This window comes from Salmo salar, chromosome ssa10 (genome assembly GCF_905237065.1).
Source record: "Salmo salar chromosome ssa10, Ssal_v3.1, whole genome shotgun sequence".
NCBI lineage: Eukaryota > Metazoa > Chordata > Actinopteri > Salmoniformes > Salmonidae > Salmo > Salmo salar.
The window spans coordinates 15,901,334-15,913,475 of record NC_059451.1 but is presented as its reverse complement, the minus strand read 5'-3'; the positions used below and the strand labels follow the sequence as shown (position 1 = coordinate 15,913,475).

Genomic DNA, 12,142 nt, shown 5'->3' with positions numbered 1-12,142 from the left:
ACCCAAACCACTCCAGTTGCTAGGCAATGTTAGCTTGCAGGCGACCTACTTCAAAAACCACTTGCTTGTCTGCCCTGGTTTCCTCACAAAGTAAAGATTATTTGCCTCTCCTTCCCTTCACTTTTACGGTCATTTAAATTTGCCTCAAGCCGATGATGTACTTGAATAAACATTGTGAAAGAAACAAGTCGTTATTGGGGGTGAAATTCACAAACCAAATTGTCATCATGCCCAGGAGAATTCCTGTTAAGCACAGCATGAGTGTCCTGAAAGATTTCAGAAGAGAGCGCAGAGGAAGCCTCTTCGTGGCCTAATTTAGATTCTCAGGGAAACACAGTGGATTCACCATGAGAGCTGTACCTATCTTCAAAATGACCCCAATTCTACACAATTTGAACATACTTCAAATTAGGATAACAATTGATCATCAGAAGTATCTATGCATTTTAAAACATATTGTTGGAACAATTTGATGTTACCGTGACAACCGTGCGACATGCATAGTATTGTTGGTGCACCTCATTGGCGCAGTATTGTTGGTGCACCTCATTGGCAAACAATGCCCTTCCCTGACTAACAGAGAGAACACTTTGTTGTGCAGACAAGATAGAAGCCACGTCAGTTACCTGCTATGTTACGCTAATCCCCCATGCCTCAGTCAAGTTGAATAGGAGTGTGTGTAAGCAGGCTAGGCACACCTATGAGAGAGGGAGGGATGACGAACTCCCTCCCTCCCCTTGTCTCGAACAACAAGACCAATGCACTCTGCCGGATGGCCGCAACCAAGACACAGGCTTAGTGAGAAGAGAACAGATCTTAAGCAGGATTCCACCGTCGTAATGTCAGAAATGTCTCGGTTAGAATTGGAGGCCTGTACTTCCACGGAATGCAGACTGGGAAAACATGGATGAGGAATTACAAAACTGTTGGTGTTATCACATTCTTGCCTGCATACTGCACATTCCGATGTCAGTGGTAATGAGAGGTATGTGGGAGTGCGGACAACACCCAGAAAACGTTTCATGGCCTTTGCATCGGCTGCATGTGATGTTGCTAGGGTACTTAGATGAAAGCAAAGTCCATTTATAGCCTGTGTGTGTTTGATGACTTCCTGGTTCCAAACCTAATGACGCGATCTCTTCCGTTAAAAATGTTTCATGTTCGGTTGACGGCTGCAGCAAAATAAATGAAAAGCTAACAGATTACAATTCTCTGTGGGGGATAGTTACTTCCAAATAGACCTATGGCATTTTCTTGAAGTGGTTGAATAGGAAGGAACGTTTTTTTTTTTTAGAAGGGAGAGTGCGTTGTTCCTGAATAAAAAGCATGGTGGCTGACTGTAAGGTCAGGTTGCAGAATATCTGTCTGCAGCCAGGTTCCCCAATGCAAATCATCTATGTATGGGTCAAACCCTTTCAGCGATCAAAAAGCGTTCAGGTATGCAATAACGTCACTAATCTAGCTATTTGCAAGTTTTTGCATGACTTTGCATGCGGAATAATATACGGTACATTAGACATGTTGGTCCCCGACCCCTCGTCTCATCCCCTCCCCCCTCTCCTTCCCCCTCCCCATCTGTCTGTATCCCTCTGTTTGTTCCAGGTTCAAATTTGTGCTTAGTCTTTACTCTTCCTGTCTCTCCCTGTCTCATTTCTCTCGCTCCCTCCCACTTCCTGGCCCGTTCCACGGTGGCACGCCCCAGTCTCAGTCTGCTTGGAGAGGAAAAGAAAGGTTGGAAAAGGAGGGAGGGAGGCTGGAGTAGTTCTGAGTCACAGAGGGAAAACCCAAATACATGTGCCAAGAGAGGTCGGGGGAAAGTCTTCCCAGACAGTCTAAAGAGGAGAAAGAGAGAGAGAGAGGTAGAGAGAGAGAGAGAGAGAGAGAGAGAGAGAGGTAGAGAGAGAGAGGCAGGCAGGCAGAGAGGTAGAGAGAGACGTAGGCAGAGAGAGAGAGAGAAAGAGATTCAGATTCAGAGCATTCAGACCAGACTATCTTTGCTTTAATCATACAGGTGGCTGGGAATGTCTTTCCTCCCTCCCTCACTCACTGTCTCAAGACTACACAGACAGGCAGACTTTTATAGACTAGACAGTATGACTCAATCTTTGCCAAAGGAACTGCATGTTCCTAAGAGTCTGACACTGAGAGACACTGAGATATTTCTTCCCAGGCCATGCCATATTTTGTACATGGGAAAAGGACTCAAAACTCATTTCAGACATTCTGGCGACTGATTACACTCTTATAACCAATAAAGGAATGATTTAACGTGTAGCTTTATCTTTATAAACTAGGCAAGAATTGTGCAATGTGGGCAAATTGAACAAGTGCCTTATTAACACGCTGCTCATAGAGCATCTTGTATACCCCATCTCTTTAGCTACACAGTTTATACACAAAGCCACACTGCACAGTTTCTTACTTTTCCCTGCAGCTTCTGCTACTGTTCAAAAGGTACAGAACAGAGGTATATCAAGCAGTAGAGCGCAGGGTCTGAATACTGTCTAGCCTGTGCCATATCAGATGACTATCATGAAGCTAGCACCTCAAAAAGCCCTGCAGATAAAATACTATAAAAATGAGATCAGGCAGTTTCTCTAGCCTTATAAAGCGGCCAAGTGTTTGATGACATAAAACTTCAAGAGAATGAGTCAATCTCACAGGCAACGGCTGAATCATGCGTAGTGAAAAGAATCATTACATTTTCAACAAAACCACATTTTGTTTCTCTCTTAGCAGTAGATATTATGCAATGCAATACCTTGTGGACTAATGATTCATGTTAGCTATGCGATGTAATCGTCATGGGCAAAAAAGTAATAATCCTCAATAATCCACTCAAACTGTGTAAAAATAGCACTCATCTCCACAATAGCACTAAGTGGAAACGGAGATGGGATGACCTGAAATGTCATGTTTTCATCCTCATTCAAGTAGGGGTGTGTGTGTGTGCGTGTGCGCGTGTGTGTGTGTCTGCCTGGGTTTGTGTTCCTGCCTGCCTGCATGTGTGCGTTTATAAAGTGAATCCAAACCAACAGTCTTTAACCTCAACCCAGACTTTTCCGAGGCATCACGACTATAAACACAAACATATTTCCCCCTGTTCCTTATCAACTCGTTATGGACGCCTTTGAACTTCTTTTCTCGTATCGCTCCAGCCGCGCACCTCTCATGGAGTCCGACTCATAGCTACCATCCCCAGCCATCTTAGACAGTTCAGCTGCAATGATGATACACAAAGGTCTGGATGTTGATTGAATGGCGTGGGTCATACGCAAGATCTAGGATGAGAGGTCCCTAAAAATGACTCACAACCCCAAGAGGTTGACTGACTCAGACAGAAGATGCACATGATACCCATTTCAGGACAACAGCATTTATTATTTATGGGCCCGGAGAGTAAAAAGAGAGGAGAGGCTTTCAAGAGCAAGCTATTTAGTGGTCGATTCAACCACAAGAAGTGAAAACGGTGGACTCACTTAAAACAACCGTTTTGGCTTCGTTACTGTAACAAATAAATCACCCGTAATTGTAGCTGCATGTGGGATGGTACGCTCCAAGTTCCAGACAAATATATGGCACTTACTCAGCCACAGCCGGTAAGACTTCCAGAAATGTCAACTAATATCATTCCTACAAAAACAGAACACACAACAAGGAATGAGTGAAGAGTGTGTGACTAAAACTCAGGTCTCATGAATAAACTTTCATCCACGCTTAAGCGACAACGACTTCCCCTTCTCAAGGCACATGACCATCTTTCTGATTGGACGATGAAATGTTGAATTGAGTTGAGTAATTCATGGGACACGTGATGCTAATTCAAGTAATGCTAGTGTGGGACAATAGTTTACTGTGCCTAGTATTACAGCTAACACCGACATATGTCCCCGTCTGTCCCCACTTTGCTTCCTCTGTCCTCGCTGTGCTTCCTCTGTCCCCACTCAGAGGTTGAACTGTCTCAGTCTTCATTGAACTGCTCTCCGGAGTAGGAGGGGGAATTAAGGTCCCCTTAGGCTAAGAAACTAGTCAACCACACACACGCACACACCGGCCTGGCTTTAAATACTCTGCCAGAGCCGCTGCTCACACACATACAATATGTGCACAGACACACCACTGACATATGAAGGCACACACCGACTCAGATGCAGACACAGATAAACTCATCATAGTCTGTACTCTGTACAACAGCACACATTGTTGACAACTGACTGGAATTGGATACGTGTCAGCAAACTCGTCTTTCTTCCTCTTTTTTTTGTTTTGCCTTCGCTGGGCAAAGCTAGGAACGGACCACATAGAAATATATAACATGTTGTAGTTTAAAGCTCAGTGTGTGTGTGTGTGTGTGTGTGTGTGTGTGTGTGTGTGTGTGTGTGTGTGTGTGTGTGTGTGTCCATTTGTGTGTATGTGAGTATGTGTGTGTGTGTGTGTGTGCGCGCGCCCTTTTGTGACTGCACATGCTGAGATGGGCAGAATTTTCTATTGGAAATAGGAATTTCAATTACTTCTGAGTATTTTGTAATTTGTATTAAACTGGGCTGAACTACACTTCAATGTATTTTGTGAAAACATACTTTCGAGAGCTGTCACTTGTATTTTCATTTATTTTTTTTTATAGCGGCTCACCGTTTTGTGGCCCCCTTTCACCCTGCCTTGGTATCAGAAGTCCGATGGCACTATGGTCTGATGAGCGTCTGCTAAATGAACTAAATGTAATTGTATATGTAAAAATGAACAATTGCAAAGCATGCTGAGTATTATTCTAATGAGCCCCGCCCCGAAACAAGGCCAATAATAATACCAAGTGTGCTTTTCAGTTTATTTCGGTATGCTAATTTTCACATGAACATTTTGGTCAGGGGTAGCAGACACTCGTATCCAGAGTGACTGACAGTCAGTGCACTCAACTAAGGTAGATAAACAACAACATTTCACAGCCATAGCAAGTAAAACGTTTCTGTAACCGTTACTGAGAATGTTGTTGCTGTTCGTAAAATACAAAATACAGTTGAAGTCGAAAGTTTACATACACTTAGGTTGGAGTCATTAAAACTCGTTTTTCAACCACTTCACAAATTTCTTGTTAACAAACTATAGTTTTGGCAAGTCGGTTAGGACATCTACTTTGTGCATGACACAAGTCATTTTTCCAACAATTGTTTGCAGACAGATTATTTCACTTATAATTCACAGTATCACAATTCCAGTGGGTCAGAAGTTTACATACACTAAGTTGACTGTGCCTTTAAACAGTTTGGAAAATCCCCAAAGATGATGTCATGGCTTTAGAAGCTTCTGTTATTTGAGTCAATTGGAAGTGTACCTGTGGATATATTTCAAGGCCTACCTTCAAACTCAGTGCCTCTTTGCTTGACATCATGGGAAAATCAAAAAAAATCAGCCAAGACCTCCACAAGTCTGGTTTATCCTTGTGAGCAATTTTCAAACGCCTGAAGGTACCACCTTCATCTGTACAAACAATTGTATGCAAGTATAAACACCACGGGACCAAGCAGCCGTCATACCACTCAGGAAGAAGACGCGTTCTGTCTCCTAGAGATTAACATACTTTGGTGCGAAAAGTGCAAATCAATCCCAGAACAACAGCAAAGGACCTTGTGATGATGCTGGAGGAAACAGGTACAAAAGTAACTGTATCCACAGTAAAACGAGTCGTATATCGACATAACCTGAAAGGCCGCTCAGCAAGGACGAAGCCACTGCTCCAAAACCGCCATAAAAAAAGCCAGACCACGGTTTGCAACTGCACATGGGGACAAAGATAGTACTTTTTGGAGAAATGTCCTCTGGTCTGATGAAACAAAAATAAAACTGTTTGGCCATAATGACCATCGTTATGTTTGGAGGAAAAAGGGGGAAGCTTGCAAGCCGACGATCACCATCCCAACCGTGAAGCACGGGGGTGGCAGCATCATGTTGTGGGGATGCTTTGCTGCAGGAGGGACTGGTGCACTTCACAAAATAGATGGCATCATGAGGGAAGAAAATTATTTGGATATATTGATGCAACATCTCAAGACATCCGTCAGGAAGTTAAAGCTTGGTCGCAATTGGGTCTTCCAAATGGACAATGACTCCAAGCATACTTCCAGTTGTCGCAAAATGGCTTAAGGACAACAAATTCAAGGTATTGGAGTGGCCATCACAAAGCCCTGACCTCAATACTTTAGAAAATGTGTGGGCAGAACTGAAAAAGTGTGTGCAAGCAAGGAGGCCTTTCACATGCATTGCTTGCTGTTTGGGGTTTTAGGCTGGGTTTCTGTACAGCACTTTGATATTTCAGCTGATGTACAAAGGGCTATATAAATACATTTGATTTGACTTGATTTGAGTTACACCAGCTCTGTCAGAAGGAATGGGCCAAAATTCACCCAACTTATTGTGGGAAGCTTGTGGAAGGCTACCCGAAATGTTTGACCCAAGTTAAACAATTTAAAGTCAATGCTACCAAATACTAATTGAGTGTATGTAAACTTCTGACCCACTGGGAATGTGATGAAAGAAATAAAAGCTGAAATACATAATTATTTCTACTATTATTATGACATTTCACATTCTTAAAATAAAGTGGTGATCCTAACTGACCTAAAACAGGGAATTTTTACTAGGATTAAATGTCCGGAATTGTGAAAAACTGAGTTAGAATGTTTTTGGCAAAGGTGTATGTAAACTTCCGACTTCAACTGTACATGTAAATGAAGTATTATGTATTTTTTTTATACATTGATCTTTATCGTATTTTGTAATTGTAATTTGTAATTTTTGCCCATTCCTGCATGTATGCACAATCAAAAGCACTCTGAAAATTAAATACAGATGTAGGATCTTAATTTGAGCTAGTTTGCTACAGCACAAAAATAATCCTCCAGTAACAGCAATTTAGAATTATTATGTGGATTATAATTAATGGTCATTTCTTAAAGGGGTTGATCATTTTTTGTTCGGGCAAATCAAGTCTGAAATTTTAAAGTGGATTTTAAAGCGTTTTTAAATATTGACTACATTCAAGTCTGCATCTCCGGCTGTGCAGGAAAATTCTCAGCAACAAAAGAGTGATCAACTAAATTACAGAGCAACACAAGGCAACAAACACATTGGCTAGAATGATGACTACACATGTTGCATGATGATTTATAAGTGATGCCCGTCACAGCGTCACACACGTATGCTTATGCATGCATTCACAAACAAAACCACAGTGCAGGTGCCCTACTAGTAAACACATCATTTACTCCGTCTAAGAGACTAGGGGCTCTATCCAATCTGTATCGCTGAAGTGCTACAGATTGCACAATAGAAATGTAAAGGTCATTTCCAATTGACACATGAATGCACTCCGCTAACATGGAAACGTTGCCTTTTAAATATCAATCACACTGTAACGCTGAACTTCTGCGATACAAATTGAATAGAGCTTTGGGTCTGGGTAATTGGCTCTGTAATAAACCCATAAGTATTATGTTATGGATCATTGACTTATGAAAATAACCTACCTGCTATAAGAAACCTATACCATGATGTTAGGGTTTGAACTATCAAAGACAATCTATCTTCTGCTGGGTCTCAGCGTCTCAAAAGGAATCTCTCGTTTGAATCGTAAAAGAATCCTTATGATGAATATCCAGTTAGGGTGGTAGCAGGGAGCATGATGGGCATGGGTGGCTAATATCTCTCCCTACACAACTAGCACTAATAAAAACTCCCTTTTCTATTCTTCAATGGATACTAAACAATTATTCTGTGAACTTTAGCACATTGACAACTGGGTGGTAACCAGAGGACATGCTACTTGAGGCTGTTAGCCAAAGGGAGGCGTGAGCTACAAGTCAAACACATGAGAAGGTATGCTTTGTGCTCTGTCCTAATGCCAAGGTGTGCGTGCTTTGGTTAGGCTGTTCTACACACGCAATAAAATGACTAGACGCGGCAAAAACAACCACTGTGCCAACACTCCATTCTCATACTACCGGTCCGACTACTGATACCACTGTTAAAATAATATAAATACTACGACAGCAACAATTACTACCACTACTACTACTTCTACTATTACTACTGTTGCTAATACCGCTATAACAGCAACAACCACCCAAGCTTCTGTAAAATACTTTGCTTGTCTTATGACGGATGTTTTTTTTTGTAATGCATTTTCCTTTTAATACTACCTTCGTTAAAGCGACATTACAGCTATCATGACAGTAACTCCTATTCCTACTACTTGAACACTACTTCAATGCATTGGTCCCACAGCTAACTACCTTTCAATGGATGTGTGTGTGTGTGTGTGTGTGTGTGTGTGTGTGTGTGTGTGTGTGTGTGTGTGTGTGTGTGTGTGTGTGTGTGTGTGTGTGTGTGTGTGTGTGTGTGTGTGTGTGTGTGTGTGTGTGTGTGTGTGTGTGTGTGTGTGTGATGGACAGACACTAGAGGATGGGTTCACTAGTGATGGCTGTGGGGGGACCAGGGCCGGACAGGGCCAGACCCAGGCCAGGCAGGGTGAGGGTCCAAACCAGGACAGTGCTTTGTGTTCACTGACACTCTAACACACATGTATGTACACACACGATGGGCATGAGCGCCAGATGCACGCACGCACGCACGCACACACATCTCACTCACTCACTCTCAGCCTGGATAACTAGCATTTGGACAGACCAAGAGATGGAGGGAAAGAGAAAGAGAGGTAGGAGAAAGATAAATCATTGAGTGTTCCGAGCTGATTAAGTGAGAGAGGGTAAAACAGAAAGAATAAAGCGAGTGAGTAAGAAAGCTTCAGAAAGAGAAAAAAAGAGAGTGATAGACAGAGAGAGAGACATGGGAGAGATAGAGGCACATTTCCTGCTTATATCTAACTCAGCCGAGCATGAGACAAAGCCACTTCCGGTGTCTGAAACAGCCGTCATGCTTCACTTCCCCCACTTTGGAAGGCAGCACTTTGTACCCCTGACAAAAAATACACATGCAGGTCAACAAATGGTATGATTTTCATTGTCTAATCTTCAATCAAAGTCCAAATGCCATTGTCTGCAATTTATCATTTCAAACCAAACAAAGTCATGCCATGACAAACAATGAAAAATGAAATGTCATTTTCCACATCGAAACTTTGTCATGCTGCCCTGGTATGGTTATTGTTAGTAAAGAAAGACACCTATTGATATTGATGATGACGTGCAATACCGTCAGGGGAATATTAAGTGTGTAATCAAGGTCTCAGCTTGTCATACAGGATGGCATGCTCTTAACTGCATCAAGGAAACCTTTGATGCAAATGCATGTAAAACATTTCCCATATGCACACACTATAATGCTAATACAATGTTCTCTCTCTTGCAGGACAAATGTCAGAGCTGGCTGTGTCAACAGTGGGAATATCCTGCAGTATCGAGTGTGTTTGTGTGTGCACACGTGTCTGCATGTGTGTATGTGTTTGTGTCAGGTGTGCATGTGTGTATGCAATATGTGTGTGTGTGTGTGTGTGGGCGAGCACGTGTTCCATGCGTGCCTGAGTATGGGTGTGTGCGTATAAGTGTGTGAGGAGGATACATAGCTTGGATGCGTTTATTGACTCAACGCTCCTCTCAGTGAATCATGTTGCCTGGATTCATGGGAGTAGACACAGGATCAACCAGCGCAGCAGCTCACCTTTGGTTGGGACACACGCATACAGCCACACCAACACTACCTCAGAACACAACATACCTCATCAACCCAGTGTTGCACAACAATCTCCTGATCAATAACAGCAGAAGGAATGTGGGCTTCAAAGAGCACAAACCAAGGTGCCACCACCTGTATTGTGTCAATTACAATTACAAGTTCCAACTATGAGAAATATTCTGGGCTGGGAAGACTGAGGGGATACTGAAAGGGTTATTAATACAGGGTGCAATAAATTGTCGTTAACCTTTTACTGCAGTGGGTTAAATCAGGGTCACACAGAGTGTTTCTTTGTAGTCTTAAACTTTGAAACAGAAGTATACACCTCACACACATGGTTATGGTCTTGTTGAAGTCACTTGTACCATGTCAGATATAGAGTTTTGTATTTGCATCCCAATATTACACTTTATATACATCACAGAAGACTGAAATATAACAAAATCCGTTTGACATACTGTAGAAACACCAGATTTCTGGCGAGTTAAAAAAAATAATGTTTATTAATGATGAAATGATGACAAATATGAGTAAAATTCCCCCCCATGAGGTCACTAGGTCATTTGACTGCAGGAAAGGGCTACGTCTTTCTACTGAGGGAAATCGACTGGCTGACTAATCATGTGGCAGCAGACATGTTCTTTAGATTTTACGAGGATGAGTCATGACGCACCTACAGCATCTGTAGGCGGTATAGGGAAAGTTATTGTGCATATCACCTTGCCGGCAGATCCTTAACTCACATAAGGGAAAGTAAATCCAACTGTTGAGAGCCTATCGAATCAATCACCAGCCAATACACATATATACACACACACACACACACACACACACACACACACACACACACACACACACACACACACACACACACACACACACACACACACACACACACACACACACACACACACACACACACACACACAGACATACTGTACACACACATACTAGGGCCTAGATTCAATCAGATCAGGTGTTAACTGGCGATATCCAACAGCGGCATAGCGTCTGTTGTTTTTGGAGTTGTCAGAGGTGTAACTGTGTTTGAACAGCTGCTAGTGTGGTCATTGTCACAAAGTCACAGCGGTCCCACTTGTGTAAGAAGTTCAGAACCAGAAACGCAACACGCAAGAATTTCAACGATTTTACTGATTCACAGTTCATGTAAGAATATCAGTCAGTTGAAATAAATTAACTAGGCCCGCAGCCATGGGTGGGCCTGGGAGAGCATAGGCCCACCCACTTGGGAGCCAGGCCCACTCACTGGGGAGCCAGCCCCAGCCAATCAGAACAAGTTTTTAACCTCAAAAGGGCTTCATTACAGACAGAAATACTCCTCACTTTCATCAGCTGTCTGGGTGGCTGGTCTCTGACGATCCCTGTAAGTGAAGAAGCCGGATGTGGAGGTCCTGGGCTGGCATGGTGACACAAGTAGAGAAATGAACATTCAATTCTCTGGCAACAGCTCTGGTGGACATTCCTGCAGTCAGCATGCCAATTCCACGGTCCCTCAAAACTTGAGACATCTTTGGCATTGTATTGTGTGACAAAACTGCATACTTTAGAGTGGCCTTTTATTGTCTCCAGCACAAAGTGCACATGTGTAATGATCATGCTGCTTAATCAGCTTCTTGATATGCCACACCTGTCAGGTGGATGGATTATCTTGGCAAAGGGGAAATGTTCACTAACAGGGATGTAAATACATTTGTGCCCAACATTTTTTAGATATAAGCATTCTGTGCGTATGTAACAATTCTGGGATCTTTTATTTCAGCTCATGAATCATGGAACCAACACTTTACATGTTGCATTTATATTTTAGTTCAGTATAAAAACAATAACACTTATATATAGCCAAATTCATTTAAACTCAGTTTTTCACAATTTCTGACATTTAATTAGTTAGGATCACCACTTTATTTTAAGAATGTGAAATGTCATAATAATAGTAGAGAGAATGATTTATTTGAGCTTTTATTTACTTCATCACATTCCCAGTGGGTCAGAAGTTTACATACACTCAATTAGTATTTGGTAGCATTGCCTTTAAATTGTTTAACTTGGGTCAAACGTTTTGGGTAGCGTTCCACAAGCTTCCCAAAATAAATTGGGTGAATTTTGGCCCATTCCTCCTGACAGAGCTGGTGTAACTGAGTCAGATTTGTAGGCCTCCTTGCTCGCACACACTTTTTCAGTTCTGCCCACACATTTTCTTTAGGATGAGGTCAGGGCTTTGTAATGGCCACTCCAATACCTTGACTTTGTTGTGCTTAAGCCATTTTCCACAACTTTGGAAGTATGCGTGGGGTCATTGTCCATTTGGAAGACCCATTTGCGACCAATCTTTAACTTCCTGACTGATGTCTTGAGATGTTGCTTCAATATATCCACATAATATTCCTTCTTCATGATGACATCTATTTTGTGAAGTGCACCAGTCCCTCCTGCAGCA

At 42.3% G+C, this 12,142-nt stretch overlaps 1 long non-coding RNA gene across 1 annotated transcript; it reads left to right on the top strand.

The window, feature by feature from the left end:
* The first annotated feature begins 744 nt into the window (after positions 1–744).
* LOC123724603 (uncharacterized) lies at positions 745–9,935 on the top strand. Its single transcript, XR_006757140.1, has 2 exons — positions 745–985; positions 9,361–9,935. It is a non-coding gene; the product is annotated as an uncharacterized lncRNA (long non-coding RNA).
* Positions 9,936–12,142: the final 2,207 nt, after the last annotated feature.